The sequence below is a fragment of the Taeniopygia guttata genome, chromosome 3 (assembly GCF_048771995.1).
Source record: "Taeniopygia guttata chromosome 3, bTaeGut7.mat, whole genome shotgun sequence".
In the NCBI taxonomy this organism is placed as follows: Eukaryota; Metazoa; Chordata; class Aves; order Passeriformes; family Estrildidae; genus Taeniopygia; species Taeniopygia guttata.
In genome coordinates this window covers 109,334,575-109,354,910 of record NC_133027.1, presented here as the reverse complement: position 1 = coordinate 109,354,910, position 20,336 = coordinate 109,334,575, and the positions used below count along the sequence as shown (strand labels likewise).

Here is a 20,336-nt window from a genome sequence, read left to right as displayed (position 1 = left end):
ACCTGAAATATATTCAAAATTGAACAAATAACTGAGAATAAAAGCATACAAAGAGCAGTTCTGAGTATGCAAATGACCCTTGTGTTTGCTGAGTCTCAACGTGGCAGTTGTCACATCACTTCACAGGTGCCTGAACATTTGCTGTCTAACATCAGCAGGTCACTTACCTTGTGAAGGCAAGGGTCTACAATTAGTTTTCTCATTGACTGAGAATGAAAGGCAGGCAGCCATATCTCTCTTTTTCTCCACTCTCCCACTTACTTTCCTCATCCTCCTACTACTCACTGTGGGAAATATCTCCTAAAAATGATGCTACCATCATCATCTTTGCCAGAAATGTATCACTGCAACACCTTCCCCTGTGTGAGTGAAAAAGGAATGCTGGCAGTGGCAGTATGGGCTGTGGAAGTGTGAGGATAGGTAGGAAGATATAGGTATGGAAATAAGAAAGTTTCTTTAAAATAAAAAATTCTACTCATGTATAAGTCCATTTCCAAAAAACAAATAGCTAGCCTGAAGCTGTGCTCCAAGTTGGGACATTCATGGACATTATTCTTCGCTGCCATAACACTTAAACAGTCATTTAAACTCATGCAATCTTAGAGCATCACTAATATTCAAAATTAGCAGATGGGAATGAATATGGTCTACCCCCATTTCAAACCAGTGAAAATTGCAGCACATTAGCAGAACAGAGTGGAGAATCCCAGATTGGTGCCTGGTGGGTAGCCAAGAATAACACCAGAGAGATACCTCATGCACGTTTCTCATTACTTCTACATTACAGGCTTGGGTGAGAGAAAAAAAGCTGAAATTAAAACAGCCATTAATTATGACTTAGATCTGCAGGTCTTTTGATCCAGCAACGAGGGAGTCCTACAGGCACTTAGAGCACACAGTGAGCTGGTGTGATTATTTGGGAGGGTAAAGCCTGGGCACAAGGACAAGGCAGACTCCTTGTAGGAACACCAGGCTTCCTTAGCCTCAAATCATTGCCACAGCCAGCACAAATCAGCTCTGCACAGCACCTTCTGTGCAGTGGGAGGGAACAGACCTGCACAGAGAAGCAGCAACGTCAAGGCACTGCAAAGATGATTTTCTGGTCATCTTTGCATTTATGCATTCACGCCACTTACTCAACCCTTCAGTCTGGCCACAGGCGAGGATGTGGCTCCTTTTTAAAAAGCAAACAAACACCAAAAAAAACTCTGTAAGGAAAAGAAATATCGGTGAGAGACATTTGTAATATAAACATCATCTGGCAGGTTTACTCAATGTTGTATTTGAAATTCTAGGCACATTTATCATCCTAATGTAGCTGTTTGACAAAGATATAGATGAGCTATTCAGAAAGAGCCAAGAGGTCATAAAGCAGCCCTCATGAAACACTCCAGACACTGTTGCTAAAATTGTTCCAAAAGTTGAAATGTTTGGTCTCATGCTATTTCTAATTGTTCTGCTCTCCCTGTGGCTCTGTGAATAGAATACCACTGCTCACAGCAGACTGTACTTTGTTGAATTGTTCAAGTATATATGCACACACCAAGGATGATATATGGAGTAACAGAATACTATTGATTGTCAAACATTTGATTTTAAACCTTTGAATAGTTTCACGAGTTCCTTCCTATCTCCTTCTATAGTGCTATACTCCAGTTTTCACCACCACTCCCAGACCAAAACTTAAACAATTCTGTAGTTGTTAAGTCATTCAGAAGTCATTTCACTGTAAAACCTCATTACAAACAAGTTGTGCTGTTAGCAGAAGGACCAGTCAGCCCCACAAGCTGGGTCTTGGACTTGGGTCATAACCCTTGGAAAAACAGGACTAAAACACCACCTGTTAGAGTGGTTCCTTTGGCTTTGCACAGAGACAAGAGAGACTACAGTCTCCAAGCAAGCAGCAAACATCTGGGTTTACACACTTTATAGATTTGCACTTGTCTTTGCATGTAGGCTTTCTCACCACTTACACAACACTTCAGTCTGGCCTCAGGTAAGGATGTGGCTCTTTTTAAAAAGCAAATGAACATAGAAAAAAAAATATAAATATATATAAATTTTATAAGTAACTTTAAAAAATTCTGGATTTGTTAAGTCATTCGGAAGTTATTTCACTGTAAAACCTCATTAGAAACAAGTAGAAATAGAGTTGTTCAGCCTCACACACTAATGCCCAATTTCAGTGAACACTGATAGTCCAAATCATTTACAACTTGCTTTCTTCAAACACAATTACACACAAGCTTCCAAGGAAATGTAACTGCCTAGAATATTTCAAGGACTGTCAGGCAGCGAATAGTGGCAAGAAGTGTATAGTCAATCCATTTGTGAATGTACAGAAGTGGGGCCATAATTAGTCCTAAAGCTTGGACAGGTTAACTGTGTTGAAATGTGCTATAATGAAAACTTCATCTTAGCCTTAGAAAGAATTTGAGTCATTTCTAAATGCAATGAATCCTGGAAGCTACATCTGTGATAATATTTGGACTAGTGTGTTTTTAAAAGATTACAGTTGTAATCTCAATTAAGGAAAAAGCAATTAACTCACCATATACATCTAAAATAAAGAATTCTGGATGTTTCTGTAAATAAACTTTAAATGTTCTTGTAAAATATGCAGATTATTCTGCTAAGGAACAGCTAAGCATAGGAATAAGCAGCAATTTCAGGAGCATTAGGAATTAAGTAATTAATTTCAGATAATTTTTCTATCTTAAAGGGAAGGCAATTTTGTTCTTTTAAACTTGCCAAATTTTAAGAGTATTTTGGCATGGCTCCATGCTTTGGTCTACCCTCCCCAAACATACTGCCAGTCAGATATGATGGATGACATCTCTTAACACTCCCCACGTCTAAAATCGATGCAGACACATTTTCATTCTGGGATATTGATGACTCTTTCTTTGATTGTCCCCAACACAGGTAGCTGCAAGATGCCACTGCAATCTTTGCTTTTCTGCCTAAGAGGGGGTGTATCTTCATGGCTGCTCCATATGTGCAGTGCCACTAATTATGGACCACCATGTCCTTAAATCTGGGGCTCAGTAGCACAGAGCTGCTGTAAATCTATGAGGGTCCAACAAAACTGAGTCTAGGCAGAGTCCTGGAGCAGTGAGGACTGGGAAAGCAAACAAACACAGAAATATGTCAAAGGGAAAAGTGTGTATTTAGTTCTAGCTAGGTCAAGACACAATTTGAAAATCTTATGGAAATCTTACTGTCCACACACATAAGACACAGTAATTTCTGCCTTTCTCATTTGGTTTATTCTATTTGGAGTAGCAGGAACAGGCAAATCTCTACATTCTTGCCAGGATTTTGTTATCTGATTCTTAATCCAGCTTCTGAATCCTATCAGAAGGTCAAAATATCCCAAAGAAAACTATTCATATATTAACAAGGTTCTGACCTCTCTGAAAACCCTGCCTCTATAAGGAATGAAATGAGGCTAGGGGTCCTACAACTGTCCTTAATTTACAAGAAAAAGCCCTCTGCTCTCCCTCTGTGGTACAACAGCTTTAGTTACTGGAAGAAGAGGAGACCTATGGCCAGGACTGGGGCATGGCATAAGTGTCTGAAATAGAACACCAGTAGGCAGATGCTCCTTTGAGAGTCAATGTGGGATAAAGAGCTATGAAGCCTTGAAGGTCTGCAGGGCTTTTACAAACACTGCATTCCCATCAATTCATGGAGATTTGTGTCTCACTTTGTGAAAGCACCAAAATGAGTCCATGATATGCTTTTTTAAAAAAGGGGAGTGCTAGAACTCTTATTTGAAGTCAGTCTTATTTTGTGTCACCACTGAAATGTGCTTGTGATGTCCTTGTGGACACAACATACAGAAACAAGCAATTTTGTAATTATTCACTTTGGGGTGTGGTGATATTAAAAAAAACTAGAAAATAAATTAGTTAGAAATGCAGGGGGAAAAGGTTTGCTGCAGACTTCTGTCATAATCCCAGATGCAAGTGTGTTGGGGAGGGTAGATAAATATGATTAAGAACCACAATGGTACAGCCAGGACGAATATAACGCCCCCTACTGGCTGGACAATTACCCTCACCTACAACGGGGTCCAAAAACCGAATGGATTCTCCCATGTCACCCCCCAGAATGTATGGTTCACCCCACATCTGTAACCCTCCCCTGAACCATCAGGTGCCTGTGACCCCATTGGCCCAGGTCCTGTTCCAGCCCACCCTGGAGCCCCCCTTGATAAGGGGTCTCCAGGGGGCTGGACGCCCTCTTGGATCTTCCTTCCCCTCCTGGAGAGTCCTCCGGGAGTCCCTGCTCTCCTCTCTGTCTCTCCCCTCCCCCATCACCCGAGGCCCAGCCACGTGCTGTGTCTGGCAGCTCGAGGCAGAGCCTCAATGTATCCTGAATAAACCTCTTCCCCCAAGAGCAACAAAAGAGATCTCGCTTGAATCTGTCCGTGGAATACAAATACACGTCGTTACAGACTGGCGCCCACCTCGAATACGAACCCACGGTGACCTGCAACTGCACCCGTCTGGATGCTTTCCAGCTTTTCTACCTGTAGGACACCTTTCCATGGACACTAACTATATAACCAGGTATTTCCTCGCCATCGTGATCGCGAGCACGGCATTCTGCTGCTAGGCAGTAACGAACCGGAGCTCTTTAAAAAGTCCCGAAGCCGTCGTACAGCTCAGCGACTCGTTACATAGTAGCGAGCTATTAGAGCCCTTATTCGACTTCTGGCCATTATTCTCCGAGCACAAGAGATCGCCGCGATTCCGCGGCGACCCAAGGCTTTGTGACGAGACTTGCCGCGCCACGTGGCCACGTACACAAAGCACAGGCGAGCACGGCTTAGCACTGCCCGCGCTGAAGCTCTTGAGAAGCCCCGCGGTGACCTCTCACCACCGACTGCAGTAAACGTCGGAACCTGACAGAGGATCCCGCTCCTGCGACACCGAGGTGAGCCACACTGGTTTAAAAATGGGACAGTCCCACTCTGCAGCTGATAGAGATCTCTATAAGCAACTTAACCACTTATTACGTAGCCATAATAGTAATTTGCCTAAAAAAGAGCTACGAAAACTCCTAGAATGGATCTTACTTAAGTTCCCATATGCCGAGCGTTCTGCTGTGTTTTGTGGAGACTTTTGGGAGTCCGTGGGACATACACTATTTAACGACATTTCACTGCGGGACCCCTATGCTTGCGACTTATTTCCTGCTTATAAAGTGTTAGCAGAACTCTGCGCTTCTCAAAAGCCGCTAATAGCAGCCAAATCGCTCCCTGCCGTGGCTCAACTATCTCCGCCGGACTGCCCCCCCACCCCGCGCTGCGGCGAGAATGCCGGCGAAGCTGCTGGCGACTCGCCGGTTTCTGAGCGAGCGGCGCTCCCTGCCGCAGCCGCCCCCCCCCCTCACCCGCAACCCAGAACCCGCCCTTGCGGCCACCTCCTCCCCCCCAAACCACTCCGCGGGCCCCGCCTCCCCCCCGCCCGGCCCCCCAGCATTGCCTGTCCCGGCTATGATGGCTACTATAGCCGAACTTTTACAAAATCAAACAACAGCCATTTTAATAGCACAAACCCAGTCAATGGCTATTTTACAAACACAATTTCAAGCGTCAGCTGCGATTTTGCAAAAGCTGCATACGCTCGCCTCCGCGGCCACCCTCCCGACCCACCCGGAAGTCCCCTGGTCCGGCGAACGCGCCGGCCATGCGCCGGCCCTGGGCTGGGCGGCTCCCACTCCCGGGGCCGCCGCCTCCCCCCCGCGCAGCCCTGACCCCGCCCCCGCGGGCGCCCCCCTCCCCCGCAGTCCGGACCCCGCCCCCGGGGCCGCCGCCCCCCTCTCGCGCGGCCATGACCCCGCCCCTGTTTCCACCTCCTCTCCCTCGAGCGCCCCGGACCCCGCCCCTGCAGCCGCGGCACCGCCCGTCCTTCCCAGGGACGCCCCGGCTCCCGGCGCAGCACCCCCGCTGCCCGCCCGCCTCCTGCACTCGCGGCCGGACCCCCCGGCAGACGCAAACCCGGCGTCCCCACCCCCCCATCCCCCCGCGGCGCCGCAGCCCCTGCCTCTGGCTGCAGAGCACCTTAACCCCCCGCCGCCGGCACCACTTCCGGGTTTCCCAAACCCATCATCATATCCCTCCACATCTCTCCCTTCGCCGGCTCTTCAGACTGCCACAGCAACCAATGCCATAGCGACAGCATATCCTTCCACAAATCCCAGTTCCCCACAGGTGCTGCTGCCCACAACCTCCACCCCCCCTGCTCCTCTGCCTCAGCTGGCAGCAGCCCCTGCCTCCCTCACTAGCAGCTTCTCACCACACCCTGACGGAGACACTATGCCTCAGCAACGTGAACGCAACAATGTTACTGCAGCTTCTACAAACAAAGGACAGACAGAGAACTATGTTACCCCTGCAAACTCTAACCTTTCTATCCCAGTCTCACCAAATTCTCAACACAGTGCCAGCAATCTTCAACTAAAAAACTGCCCTGAAATCAAATATAATAGCTGCAAAGACAACAGTCTGCATCCTCAAGCCTTGCAAGTGATATTCAGCCAGCGAACAGCTGTCCCCTCTCAGGAGGTGAAAGAAGTCCTACCAGTACTCAAGGACAGTGGTATCTCCTTTTCCTATTTTACACCACTGTTAAAAGGTACCATAGAAAAAACATGCCAAGCCCTAAAACACATCTCAAATCTAAAGAAAGGTGGAGTAGATCAGGCTACACATCAAAAGAGGTTGAATAAGGCTCTATATGCTCACAATTTTCTAAATAGCTCTGCAGGAGAGCCTCGTCTCCAAATTTATAGACATTTCCTGAACACCAAAAAAGTAAAAATAAAAGGGCACCCCCCAGCTTTACTCAAAATCTTAAATTCAGGACATATACAAAGTCCACACAGTCTAACGTGGGGGAAAGGTTTTTCTTGTGTTTCCACAGGTGGACAACTCAAGTTGGTCCCAGGAAAGAATGTAAAGCCTTACCACGCATCGAAATCTGCTGACACCCCCACACCAGACAGTTCCTCTACAAGCACAAGCCAAGAAGCCAGCACCCAGACCTGAACCACGCTGCGTCATCGAGAGAAAAATGGACTTTCTATCGTTTAATGCGTGCATATTGTTTTTGTTCTTCTGTTTCAGTTTTTATATTGAAGTTTTACTTATAATTCAACCAAAGACAAATGCCGAGTAGCTTTAGCCAAGCCTGCAAGCTCTAAGACCACCTATATATCTAACACAAACCCTAACAAACCTTTTTCAACCCGTTTAATTATAAGACCTTTTCCAAAAAAATTCTGACAATGCCTCCCCTACTATAATCAGTGATTTAATACAATAAAGCCATCTCAGCTACACAGTTGACTTAATAGTTCGAGACTTGCACCTTGGCTAAAGGAACTCTGTAAAATAAGCTTAACTGTTTCAGTAGCAATAAGTATAGTTCTAGTAACAATACCCTGTACACCTCCAAGTGTGCAGAAAATAGTTGTTAAATCAATATTTAATATTTCAAATGGTTCAGTGAAAAAGGGGGAGATGTTGGGGAGGGTAGATAAATATGATTAAGAACCACAATGGTACAGCCAGGACGAATATAACGCCCCCTACTGGCTGGACAATTACCCTCACCTACAACGGGGTCCAAAAACCGAATGGATTCTCCCATGTCACCCCCCAGAATGTATGGTTCACCCCACATCTGTAACCCTCCCCTGAACCATCAGGTGCCTGTGACCCCATTGGCCCAGGTCCTGTTCCAGCCCACCCTGGAGCCCCCCTTGATAAGGGGTCTCCAGGGGGCTGGACGCCCTCTTGGATCTTCCTTCCCCTCCTGGAGAGTCCTCCGGGAGTCCCTGCTCTCCTCTCTGTCTCTCCCCTCCCCCATCACCCGAGGCCCAGCCACGTGCTGTGTCTGGCAGCTCGAGGCAGAGCCTCAATGTATCCTGAATAAACCTCTTCCCCCAAGAGCAACAAAAGAGATCTCGCTTGAATCTGTCCGTGGAATACAAATACACGTCGTTACACAAGTGAGCACTGAATCTTGCAGAGAGTGAACTGTGCTAAGAATTTAGGATAACTGAGTTTTATTCTTCCTTTATCAGCTTCACTGATATCAGGCTCCACTTTATCAGTAACTCTCAGTTCCTGTGAAATCATTTTGCTGTACTGTAAGGCTCCTAATTTATAAAATGGGGATAATGCCAGCAATCTCCTCTCAAAAGAGGCCTGTAGTGTATCGGAGGAAATTAGTAGATATTGTGATTACACTGTAATATACAAATGGTTCTTTTCTTCCATGTAGCACTGAGGATTAGCAGGACTGAACTGCTGGCTAATACTGTGGTTATGCAAAACAGACAAATTAGACAAAACCTAGATTAAGTTAATTGGCTAGGCAATTCTCTTCCTTTTCTCCATCAAAAGAGGGATATGATACTATCTAGTTTCAGTCTAAAACTGCTTTAATCACAGAACCTGTCAAGGCAATTCCTTTGGGAAGGTACTTGTAACTTCCAAGAATAATTTCTATAGTAACTAGACTATGTTTCTTTTCTTTTCTTTTCTTTTCTTTTCTTTTCTTTTCTTTTCTTTTCTTTTCTTTTCTTTTCTTTTCTTTTCTTTTCTTTTCTTTTCTTTTCTTTTCTTTTCTTTTCTTTTCTTTTCTTTTCTTTTCTTTTCTTTTCTTCTCTATTTTTCTTCTCTTCTCTTCTCTTCTCTTCTCTTCTCTTCTCTTCTCTTCTCTTCTCTTCTCTTCTCTTCTCTTCTCTTCTCTTCTCTTCTCTTCTCTTCTCTTCTCTTCTCTTCTCTTCTCTTCTCTTCTCTTCTCTTCTCTTCTCTTCTCTTCTCTTCTCTTCTCTTCTCTTCTCTTCTCTTCTCTTCTCTTCTCTCCTCTCCTCTCCTCTCCTCTCCTCTCCTCTCCTCTCCTCTCCTCTCCTCTCCTCTCCTCTCCTCTCCTCTTCTCTTCTCTTCTCTTCTCTTCTCTTTTCTTCTTTTTTCTTTTTTCTCTCTTTTCTTCTCTTTTCTCTTTTTTTTCTTTCTCTTTTCTCTTTTCTCTTTTCTCTTTTCTCTTTTCTCTTTTCTCTTTTCTCTTTTCTCTTTTCTCTTTTCTCTTCAATATATTTCCCAGGACTATATACTACATACGCACAATTTTTGTTTTATCATCTGGGTTCATATATTACCTGTATACAATTTCTCCTTCTGAAATGAATGCTAGGATTTAAACATAGAGTCCTGCTAATTTATTAAATGCTGTATCAGGAAAAAGTGGGAAAAAAAAGTTAAAAAAATTTAATTCCTTGGGTGTGAATTTTGTAGCTGTTGTAGACTATACACTAATTATGGAGCAACTGCTAACCAGTGGTGTCATTATTCGCTATAATTTGTGATGAGGAGGGGGAAAGAAAGAGAAAGGGGTGCAAGGGTGAAATAGCAATTGTTTTGTAAAATTATATTCCAGTTGGTTAGCACACTATCTTTTCTGTATAGTAAAGCCTTACTGTGAAAATACCAGTCTCACTGTGCACTCCTAAACTTCCTCTTAGATAAAGTTGCTTTCACTTAAGCGCAAAATATTACTCTCAGAACTAGAAATCAGTCCAGAAAAGTTAAACACTGGAATCTGAACAATTTTCATTTTTCTGGGAAAATGTAATGCCAAAAATGATCCTTTTTTTTTCATTAATAAGTTTGTCTCCCCTTTTAAGATATTTGTTGGGTTTTTTTTTTTCTCTTCTTTCCAGCTTCCTGTGTTTTTTTCTGGAGGAAAAAAAAATATTCCAGGTAATTTGCCATTGAGTGTTGTAGAATGGTCTGAGAGGGTCCTACATTCCAGGTAGAGTGTCCCCCTGCAATCTCAGTAGGACAGAAGTTGGCTGGTAGAGAAAGGGGAGAGGGGTATTCCCCCCACTTTTCTCCTGTGGGGGCATACTGGAGAAAGATTGACTGAAAATCCTATAAAATGTGAAGCTCTTTCAGCAAAGCCAAGACAATTTTAAAGATAGTGAAGTGAAAAGCCCTCAGATGGTGGTCAGAGATTAAGAAATAGTGAGAAAAAGGCAGAAAAAGATCAGAGGGAGACTGTAAGGATCTAAATTGAAGTGAAAATGTCACACATGATGTATTGCCTGGGAGCAAGAGCATGCAAGTGACAAATTTGGGCTGCACACTTAGCATTCTTGCTGGCTGCCAACTTTTGTGATTTGCTTGAAAGTTTTATGGGATATAGTGGTGTAATTTTTTTCCGTGTTTTTATCCTGGAAAGCCCCAGTTTCTGTAGTGGTGGAATGAAAATAGAATCTAAAACGTTATTAAAAATTAAGTGAACAATGGATATTAATTTCTGACCCTTCAGATTTCAAAAGAAATCCTTGAATACGTGTCTTCAGATCATCCTAAGGCCTCAGGAATTAAAAGAAAAAAAAAAAAAACAACCAAAAATAAACCTAGGTAAAAAGTACCAAATATATTTCTGTGTGAGATTGCTCTTTTGGCACCTGATTAAAGATTTTTTTAATTTAAAATCTGGGAAAGACAGAGACCTATTGTGACCTGCTTTTTGAAAAAAATGACAGTTTATTTCTGGTGTCCTGGGAAAAGAGATGTTTGTTAGCATTAGCAACAGGGTATAATTCCTCTGTCAGTCATGTCAATAGAAGGAAATGTCAGATAATACCAGGAGGTAGCCAGACTTTTTCAGTAAACACTAAATCAACCCAGCATGAATAATTTCTTGCATTTTTATTTTATTAGTTTTGGGGAGTTTTATGATATGCAATCATAATTTTGCCTTCAGATGGAACATTTATTATTAAACACAAATCCCTTCTTGCTTTTCTGGAACTTATCTTCTCATCATTCATTCATCCAGCTGCCCTTCAGAGAATCTGTCTTATCAAATAAAAGACATAGCACATATAATTTCATTATTGTTTCCTAATTTGCTTAGATTCTTTCCTGCTCTTTTGGAAAAGCGGGGTTGGAGGTGGGGAAGAGAAGGTAGAGTCAAAAGCAATTGATATGCCTGCCAGAAGAGCCAGAGAGATACTGATATTAAATATATGCCTTGTAATATAAGGGAAAATAAAAAAATCAAAACACTCCAAACTTTAAACTATTGGCTCAGAGAATATAAAAATTTTATAGGCTGCTGAATAATGTCCCCTGGGGGTACTTTGGAGTAATTTATCAGGTGACAGAGGAAAGTGTAGGCCTCTAGGGGACATTATTTCACAAGGCTGAGAAACGGGAACCATGGTACAAGGTATTCTGCTTCCCTCCATTGCCATTGCTCTCTTCCCCTTATAATTCTCACAAAACTCTTGCAAACCACAGGGGGCTGCAGTCAGGCTCAGTGGGTGAGGCACTTGGATGAAGATCACCAGAAACATCCTCTGATCTTTTGAATCAATGGAGGTGCTCATTCAGCTGTTCAGGTGCAAGCTACTGCTCTGGGACAATCTCACTTGGGTTCATATTTTATGACAACACAGAATTAGACTTGCAGGCTCCCTGATCTGTGCTAAAGTTTCTTTTATGTGGACACAACAGAAGCAGAAATTTAGTGCCCTGAGCTTTCAATTTTATCTTTAGAGGGAAAGCAGATACACTCTAGGAAGCCTTGTCAGCACTAAAGATTAATCCAGACACACCCAAGCTATTCAGCAGCACACAGAGCACCTTTCACCTCAATTATATTAACTGCCTCAGAAAAAAAATTCCTCACACTAATTCAAATCCAACTAAAACATATTTAAGCTCATTAGCAGAGTAATTGAAAGCCCACACAATATTTCTGTTAGTAAATGTGAAGCTGAAGTATTTATGGAAACAATGCAGAGGCGCAGTAATGAATTCACTCTGTATCCACACGTAAATGTAGAGGTAGAAAACTATCACAATTCACAGCAAAGTTTCAAAGAGCCAGCCAGAATATTTCAGATTACTCAACAGTTTGTAAAGTTAGCAACTGACAGTGGAAGCAATATATTGCAACCACCCTGTTTCTAAAGGTGGGGAGAGGCAAAAGTTTTCTATGGAAGGGGTGTTCAAGTCATTAAGCAGAATTTGGGACACACTTTTGCCAGGTTTTAATAGACAAATGGCTCATACACTTGGCTGAAGGGTCATGGTTATTCTCTCTGACTCAAGTAATTCTGAATTCTTTTTTGCAGTGTTAGACAGTTACATCAGGAAATGTCATCCTTCCATACCAGCAGAGGTTACCAAAAGGGAGCAACTTTAGAAATAATGAGCACATTTAGAAACTGAAATGAAATTAATTTGGAAAAGGGAATCTGCTATTTTCCTGGCAGAACACAGCTGTCAGATTCAGCCATATGCTGTCCTTGAGAGTTACAAGTGGGGTTGTCCACTTATTTCCAGGCAGTGAGATTTGTGTAAATTATAATGAAGGGATCCTATAGTGGTTAACAGATGCCCACCCACTTTTTCTCTGAGGGCTGATGTGAGCTGAGATGCACAGGATCCTCAGTGACTTGCTAGCAATTTTGTCCCTGCTTGCAGCTCAGAGCACTTGTGCCAGGTTGAAACTCACATGTCATGGAGAAACTGGGTGTCCTACCACACAGGATAATTTTATGTCCAGAAGGTCGTGCTGGAATGACAAAATCTCCAGGCACTGCCTGAAGATATGTTTGCCCATATTTTGTAATTGGCTGGCCAAAGCAAACTTCAACATGCTGTTTCAAGTTCTTCTGTCAAAAAAAATCTTTGTGCATTGGTAAGAGAAATGTGGAGTCAGCTAACAGCTGACAAGACCATTCTAATTATTCCAACCAAAAGAAAGAACCATGAAATGAAAAAATGAAATGAAATGAAATGAAATGAAATGAAATGAAATGAAATGAAATGAAATGAAATAATGAAATGAAATGAAATGGGCATCACTACCCATAGAAACTGTGTATACACTGATATATTAGTTTGTACAGAAGAGTGTCTCAGCATCATAAATTGTGCCTTAGTTTAAGGCACAATTTATGCATTATTACAATTTTTAAACACATATCATTCAAGAGTGTCCTCACCTCAGTGACTGAACTTGTTGTGGATATTTTCAAGATATAAGGAATGGTTATCTACCAGAATCTCAAGTATCTCTCTTATCATGGAGGTTACAAAAAAGTTTAGTACCCAGAAGAGAGAAAGGGAGAATTGCATTTACCAGTTCTAGAAAAATGAACTAAAAGAACATCTATCAACTCACCAAAGACACAGACATAGTTTACCTATGTTTAGAGAACCTACCCAATTTTCAAACATTGGAAATAACTTTTACTGTGTAAGAGGGATACAGAATAATTGTTTGCTTCTTGTAAACTGAGGAAACCTTTTTAAAATATATAAGCAAAGTAATCATTAAACTTCTAGATTCTGAGCTGGAAGAGAGAGAAAATATTTTGGAACAAAAATTTCCATGGAGCTGCCCAAGGTAAAGAAAAGCAGAATGATTCAAGTTTACTTTTTAGTAACATTTGGGATTTTTTTCATATGTAGAATAAGAACAAAGGGTGCAAAAATCACTAATGGTCAGAAAATATTGTCTCCTAAGTGGGAAAATAAGCAGAAAACAAAACAAAACAAAACAAACAAACAAAAAAAACCACAAAAAAACCCAAACCAAACCAAAAAAAAAAAAAAAACAAAAAGAAAAAAACATAGATATGTAATGAAGACATTTCCTAAAGCAGAGGTTTGACATTTTGTCATTTTCTGGGTATTGCACACAATGGAAAAGGAAGGCTAGAAGGACTGGATAGCCTAGAAAGATATGGATATGTTGAATTTTGGAATGCTCTACTAAAGGATAGAACACAGTTACATCCTTTCAGTTTGTGCTACCAAAATTAGACAAAAGCATTGCTCACCAGCCAGAGACACCCTGCTTCTTTCAAAGCTGAACCTGAACTGAAAGTGTACTGTGTGAAGAGAGACAAATTCATTACTGAAAAGGAAAGCAACACCCATCCAGTAAGGAAAAAAGTTTTAGTTTATAATGACCCCAGGAGAAATAAAATGAGAAGTCAGTTATAGCTTCAAATAGTAACATGATATTGGGTTCTAGAAATATGTTTTATTGTTTAGCAATATATATATATATATATCTGATAAAGGACCTTAGATTTCTGCCACAGATTTCTAGTACATGAACAAAATTTGGCAAAAAGTAGTCTACTGTTTACTTATATTTTACAAAATCTCCACAATTAGGAGTCTAAAAGCAGACTACTAGCAGCCTAGTTAATATCAGCAGTCCAGAATCCAGGATATGCATCCTATTAGTGAACTCATTGGAAAGAGAAAAGCCTGAGCAGTGTTATTTGAATTTTTTCTCTTCCACGTATCAGCTACATACTTTGCAAATATATATTTGGCCATCCTAAAATTAGTTCTCACTCACAAAAAGTACGCAAAAGATTTTTAAGCTCCAGAAAAGGAAAGAAATCCTACTCTTTAACAAAGCTGCATATTAAATGAGTTCATAAATAGAGGACTACTCAAATTTTGCATCTCCCTCTTATTTAAGAGAACTCCAATTGTTATCTTTAGGTTTCCACCTAACATTAAGAAGAGAGGAGAATTTCTTCTTATGTTTCAACATCACCAACTGATTAAAATTTTAATCTGGCTCTTGAGCTTTACCCACTTTTGGCTTAAATTTCTGATATGGTTCTAACATCAAAAAGACTCAGACAGTGAGCAGGTGATCAAGAAGTTAATTTGTTTGCACAAAATGTCCAAAGACAACAAATGATAGGTATGGCATCAAGCTTGTTGATGCAGTTACATCCAGATCTGCTAGGTTTATTATTCCTTTACCATGATTAATTGCTAGTCATCATTCCTGGAGGTTTTTGCAGGCATGGATATTTCCTTGTTTATCAGGAGAACAAAAGCTTTTACTTCTTATATGCATCCATATGAGGTCATTGCAGACAATGAAAAGCGGCTTATGAATAATTTTACTGAAAAATTATAAATTCTGTGGAATAACATGCAAGAGTGCTCTGTACTGTTGAAAGGGAAATGAACAAATGGATTTTTCTTTATCTTTGCTTGAAAAACTTTCAAAGAGTAATGACAGATTGCTCTTCTTTGGAGAGCTTCAAGGGTAAAGACTGAAAAACTCAAAATTTTCATTCTGTAAAATCTCGGAGCTTTCCTGCTGTAATTCCAGATAGCTTAAATAAGTAGAACACGCAAAAATTACCCTGAGAACTAAAAGGGAGTGTGGAATAAAAAGCAAATCAAATGCACAATGGTATTAAATGCAAAATTTTTGCATGCTTGAAGAATACAGAATCAATTGTCACCTCTACTATCAGACAAGGGAATGCTGTCCTCATCCTGTCAAAATGAGCAGTAGTAGAAATTTCCCAAATGTTTGTTGATATTTAGAAACAAAAAGGTTGGGCTGAACATTGATTCGTTACACCAAGAAGCATCCAAACCTCAGTGTGATTCCTTCAGAAAGACTAAGAAATCAAAAGTCAGACTCATTCCTAGAAAAGAAGCACAGTAAATACTTTTAAAATCTTACATAGAAATGCGAGTTTTCAGGCTTGTTTGGAGAGCACAGCCAGCACTGCATTCTATGTATATTAGTCATAGGACTCTGTTTTCCCATACATATATTTGTCATGAGTATTACCAGTATAGTAATCAGCATGTGACTCAACTTTTCTAATACTCAATGTAAATCTGAAGAGGAAGCTTAAGCATGATCCCTGTAACCACTGCATGGGCTGGGAGATTTCTTAGACCTGCAGTGATTAAAGAATAAATTATGTTGCACTCAGGAAAGCATTTTCCCTTCTTTTGTGGATAAATGGTTACCTTAGAAGTAACAGAGTGCAGCTCAGAATGTATGAAGATGAGAATAAGGAAATTTTATTCCCTTATGAAGTACTGCAAAGTTGTGCTTCATTAGCAGAACTGCTGATTTTGGCTTTTCTGCAGTGGGCTGGGTTAGAGGGAGTCCTAAACTTGCTTCTGTACCACTTGATTCACAGCTTCTGGGCTCTGAGTTCACCTCTATAAGTGTTGTTTTGGGCCTTTTCTAGGTCACACCCAGACAGTGCAAATCCTGTGACATGTGGAATTAGGGTAGGCAGAACTATCAGCCTGTGGCAGGATTCCAGCAAGGCACAGTGTCTGTCTTTGACATGAAGAGAGAATAAGGACCAGATGAGCATCTTGACTGATGAGATGGCCTTTCTTACTTTCTTGCTGGGGATGCTAGCCAGCTTTGTAGAGGTTTAAAATTTTTTTTAGAAGTTTAATTTCCTTCCTTATTTCTCTCTCCCACCAAAATGATGGAAGGATGGTTACTCACAGAAGAAATGAAGCTGCAAACCTGCTGAACAGCAGCTTTGACTGTACAAGATGGGAGGATGTAGCCTGTACCCAACTGCCTGTCAAAGGAACCCCCACATTTCCCTCATATACATAGGAAAAGAAACAAAGTGGGAATTGTCTAATAAGAGCTGTCTTTGGTCCTGAAAATCTGCCTTTGTTTCCACCGTGGCTGGACGTATCTCAAGCAGCCCACATCCCTGTTTCATCCCTTGTGCCTCTCTCAGGAGATAGTAGAGATGTAAAAATTCCTGTGTCCAAGTGTCTCAAGGGCTTCTCATTCACTTCAAGATTGCTTTCAAACCTGACATTTAGGGTGCAGTCATTTCCCCTCCATGTTCTCTCTGTCTTTGCAGGTGTGTATTTGTACCATTCTCCCATGTTCAAGCCTGAATCTTTTATTGATTTTTGATATTGATGCTATTGATATTTACCCTACTGTGACAGTGCCAAAAATCATTGTGACGATGCCAAAAATCATTACTTGGTTGTTGGAAAAGGCTGCATTCAGAGATGAAGTGGAGATAACTGTGGCACTGCAGAAAATTTCTATGAGCTATTGGCTTTTACAAAACTCTTAGAATTTGCTGTCTAATATGCCACATAGGCAGACTAAAATTAACTTACCTCAGCTAACAGAAACTCCAGACAGAGCCAATGATTCCTCACAGTGCATGTTTTTCTCTTCCACAATAACCTGACTATAAGCTACAAATCAAAAAATTAGTCTGATCCTAAATTCATCTGGCTATGTACCTGATGAAGATAAAACTCTGACACACAGTGATTAAATTTCAATGAAATATTGAAGAATGCTTAACTGGTTTCAATATTTCAGCAGTAGAAAATAATTTATTCCGTCATTACTAAAATTCATTACCATGTTTCAGAAAATTAGTAGATCATTAATGACCGTGCTGGCAACATTTTGCAGTGCCATAGAAAAGGTGAATGAACAGAAAAGTTTCTATAAACACCTGCATAATTTCTCACTCCATGGTGTAAGTATATGGTAGCCTGCCACAGATTTCACTCAGGTCTTTTTTCCTCATATGCACTCTGAATTTGTTGGCAAATACCGGCCTCTTTATTCTCTAAAGTGTCCCAGAACTTTCATAGTCATATTTCTGATGCCATTGCCATGTGGATATTTTTTTACCTTGCTATGGAATGAATCACTCCAGCCTCCCTCCAGCACGAAGACAAAAGTGACTGCTGCTCCTGAACATATGGTAGAGCCTAAAAAAAGGGTTCTCTTGTAGGAGTGTATCTGTATGCATCACTTATCACACCGTACCCAATGGAGAATTTAAGAGATTATAGCTTCTCTTTTTCTTTTGCAAACTGCTCATGTTCAGCATTTCTCTGTCTACTGCTTTCCAACACACTGATGATTCCTCGAGAGAGGAAAGCCCACTCCCAGTACAACTGGCCTTTAACATATTGCTCAGCAAGCTTGGATTTACTCTACTTTCAGGGACAAGTTTTATAAGGTTCAAAAGCAAATGTTTTCCTCCTTTCTGTGTTCATAATTTCTGTGTGACATTATAGAACACTGTCTTATCTCTGAAGATAGCAACCTGCAATCGTATGAAGAAACAGATTTTCAAAGTTACAAATTTCTATGCTGCTCTCAATTTGAGTGAGATGTTTGCATAATATTTTATCCCAAAGCAATCTTCTCAGATTCAAAGTCTGTCTCCCTCAAGAAGCTGTGGACATCTTCAGAGTGACCCATGTGATGACAGCAAAGGATCATTTTTCTGTGAACATTCACTAGTGTCAGGCAAATACTTTGAGAATTTCATAAAGCTTTAACCAATATTCAGAAGTATTTAACTAGAATAGTCTCTAATGGAAATGCTTTCTATAACTCAAGAGACAGCTACCATGAGTTGAAGGAACAGCTGGCTCCATTTTTGTCTATAAGACAATCCTATACAGGTGGAGATGGTACCTCCAGTAGTTCTGGCTAAAATAGATTTAAAGCTTGGTAAAGAAACAGCTGCTGTAGTTGCCTACACAAAAGTTTACAAAGTCATTAAAAAAGCAGACCTAGCCAGGAAAACTGAATGAAACACAGCCCCCTTACCTAAGCAGAAATTGCAAGTTTGATGTCAGAAATGAACACTTCTAAGGATGGGAGGAAGACAATTTTGCCACGGATGCAGGATGACTCGGATAAAGGTGAATTTTAGATAAATGGGTCAATATGACCATAAAAGAAAATGTAGAAAAATGCAAAGGCATCAGCATTTTCATCTTGTTTTAAAGCAGAATAGAGTCATGGGTATGTGCACAGGGGCCCTAGTGAGCTCTCTGGTACTGAGACTGCTCACCCAGTCACAAGCACACTGTGTCTAATAATTTCTTCAGTGACGACTAGCAATTGTTTTAAGGCTGAGCTTGTGCTGACTAAACCTGGCCTAATCTGTACCAATGCACTGAGCCTATAATTATTTCTTAAAAGAAATCTGCTCTTGGAATCTCTCACCCCTTGCCTTGCTGGCTTTGCAAAGCCTGAGGCTGTGACACAGACATACCAAAACCAGCAGGAGGGTGACAATGATGGATGGCTGCAGGGACCACTGACCATCCCCGACAGAAATACACCCCAAAGGACACATATAGACCAAACCTCATCCACAATGAACCACAGCACAGAAGGCAGCCTGAAAGAGAGAGAGGTGTGTCTGCAGTGCTCAAAATATTGTAATGCAACAATCCAAGGCACTACCTAGTGAAGAACATCCCTACAGTGAAACAAGAAAGAAGCATACATTTTCATATTTTTCCATCTCAGATGCAGCCTAATGTAGTGTCATAATATTCTCTTAGTTTAGTCAAGTACAAGTGCTTTTTGCAAGCTTTTTCTTGCTGAGATAAAATCAATTCACTTCATGGATCATAGCTTAATAGCTTACCCAGAGGAAAAAACAAGGATAGAGAAAGACTTTGATCCTGCCATATGCTTTCTGCACCTGTGGACACTGCTTAAAGTTTGGTGGGGTCCTTCCTACCAGACTTGTAGACAACCAGCAGTCTCTGAAATGGTCAGTACCTGTTGTTTCCACCAGCCTTACTTTCAGTGATGTTCAGGAAGGGCTGGTACTTGGAGGCAAGTACTGACTGAAAGCTTGACAGCCCCTTTCATCTCAGTTATAAAGGATCTGCTTAGATCTCAAGGAAGACAAGGCCATGTAGTACCTTTTTTGATACAGCCTAAGAAGATCCATATGACTGCTGTGACATGACTGCCAGTTAAAGTAATGAGTATTCACTCACAAAAATTAAGGCAACTGAAACCTTAATGCATACAATTGTAGCATTAGCTTACACAGAGATGCTCAGTTTTATTGAACTGCAGACTGCACCAGAAGACTTTGATTGACAGTTTGACTGCTTTTATGTCCTTGCCTTTGTGGGAAGGGGTGGTTCCCAAATGTTAATAGCAGTCATGATCATCTAGTCTGACTTTCTGTTCAGCAGAGTCCAGCACAGGCTGGGGACTTTATCCAGGGATTCTTTGTCTGACCCACAGTACTGTGGTTTACTGGACACGGGGACTTGAGGATTTCTTGGGGATGAAAAGTTGTTGACTCTATCTCTCTCTACTGGTTCATACCACAACATCAAAATGTCACAGCTTATTTCCAGTTTGAATGTATAGGTCCTCACTTCAGCCTGAGAAAGATAAAGAGTGGTTTACACATCTGCATACAAAGAAAAAACAGGCAAAGAACAGACTTTGAGGCAGGATGGAGACATAGTCTATTTAAAGCTGTTGAGAATTATTAAAATTCTGAAATTTACTTCTGGAAGAATCAGAGGATGGTATGAACTTCTATACTTGCGGAGAGGAGGCAAGGTATAGCGGAGATTTGGTATATAAAATATAATCTCATGTGTGATGGATGGTCTGCTAGTGGCCAAGATGGCTTGCTAAATAGTCAATGCCTTT

General features: G+C 41.2%; 1 protein-coding gene and 1 long non-coding RNA gene across 3 annotated transcripts in view; one reads left to right on the top strand and one right to left on the bottom strand.

Annotated features, from left to right (window-relative positions):
• Positions 1-20,336, bottom strand: part of LRFN2 (leucine rich repeat and fibronectin type III domain containing 2) — a 153,730-nt gene that overhangs the window by 3,536 nt on the left and 129,858 nt on the right. The window lies entirely within an intron of this gene.
• On the top strand, positions 3,974-7,974 carry LOC140683819 (uncharacterized). Its single transcript, XR_012055340.1, has 2 exons — positions 3,974-4,944; positions 6,936-7,974. It is a non-coding gene; the product is annotated as an uncharacterized lncRNA (long non-coding RNA).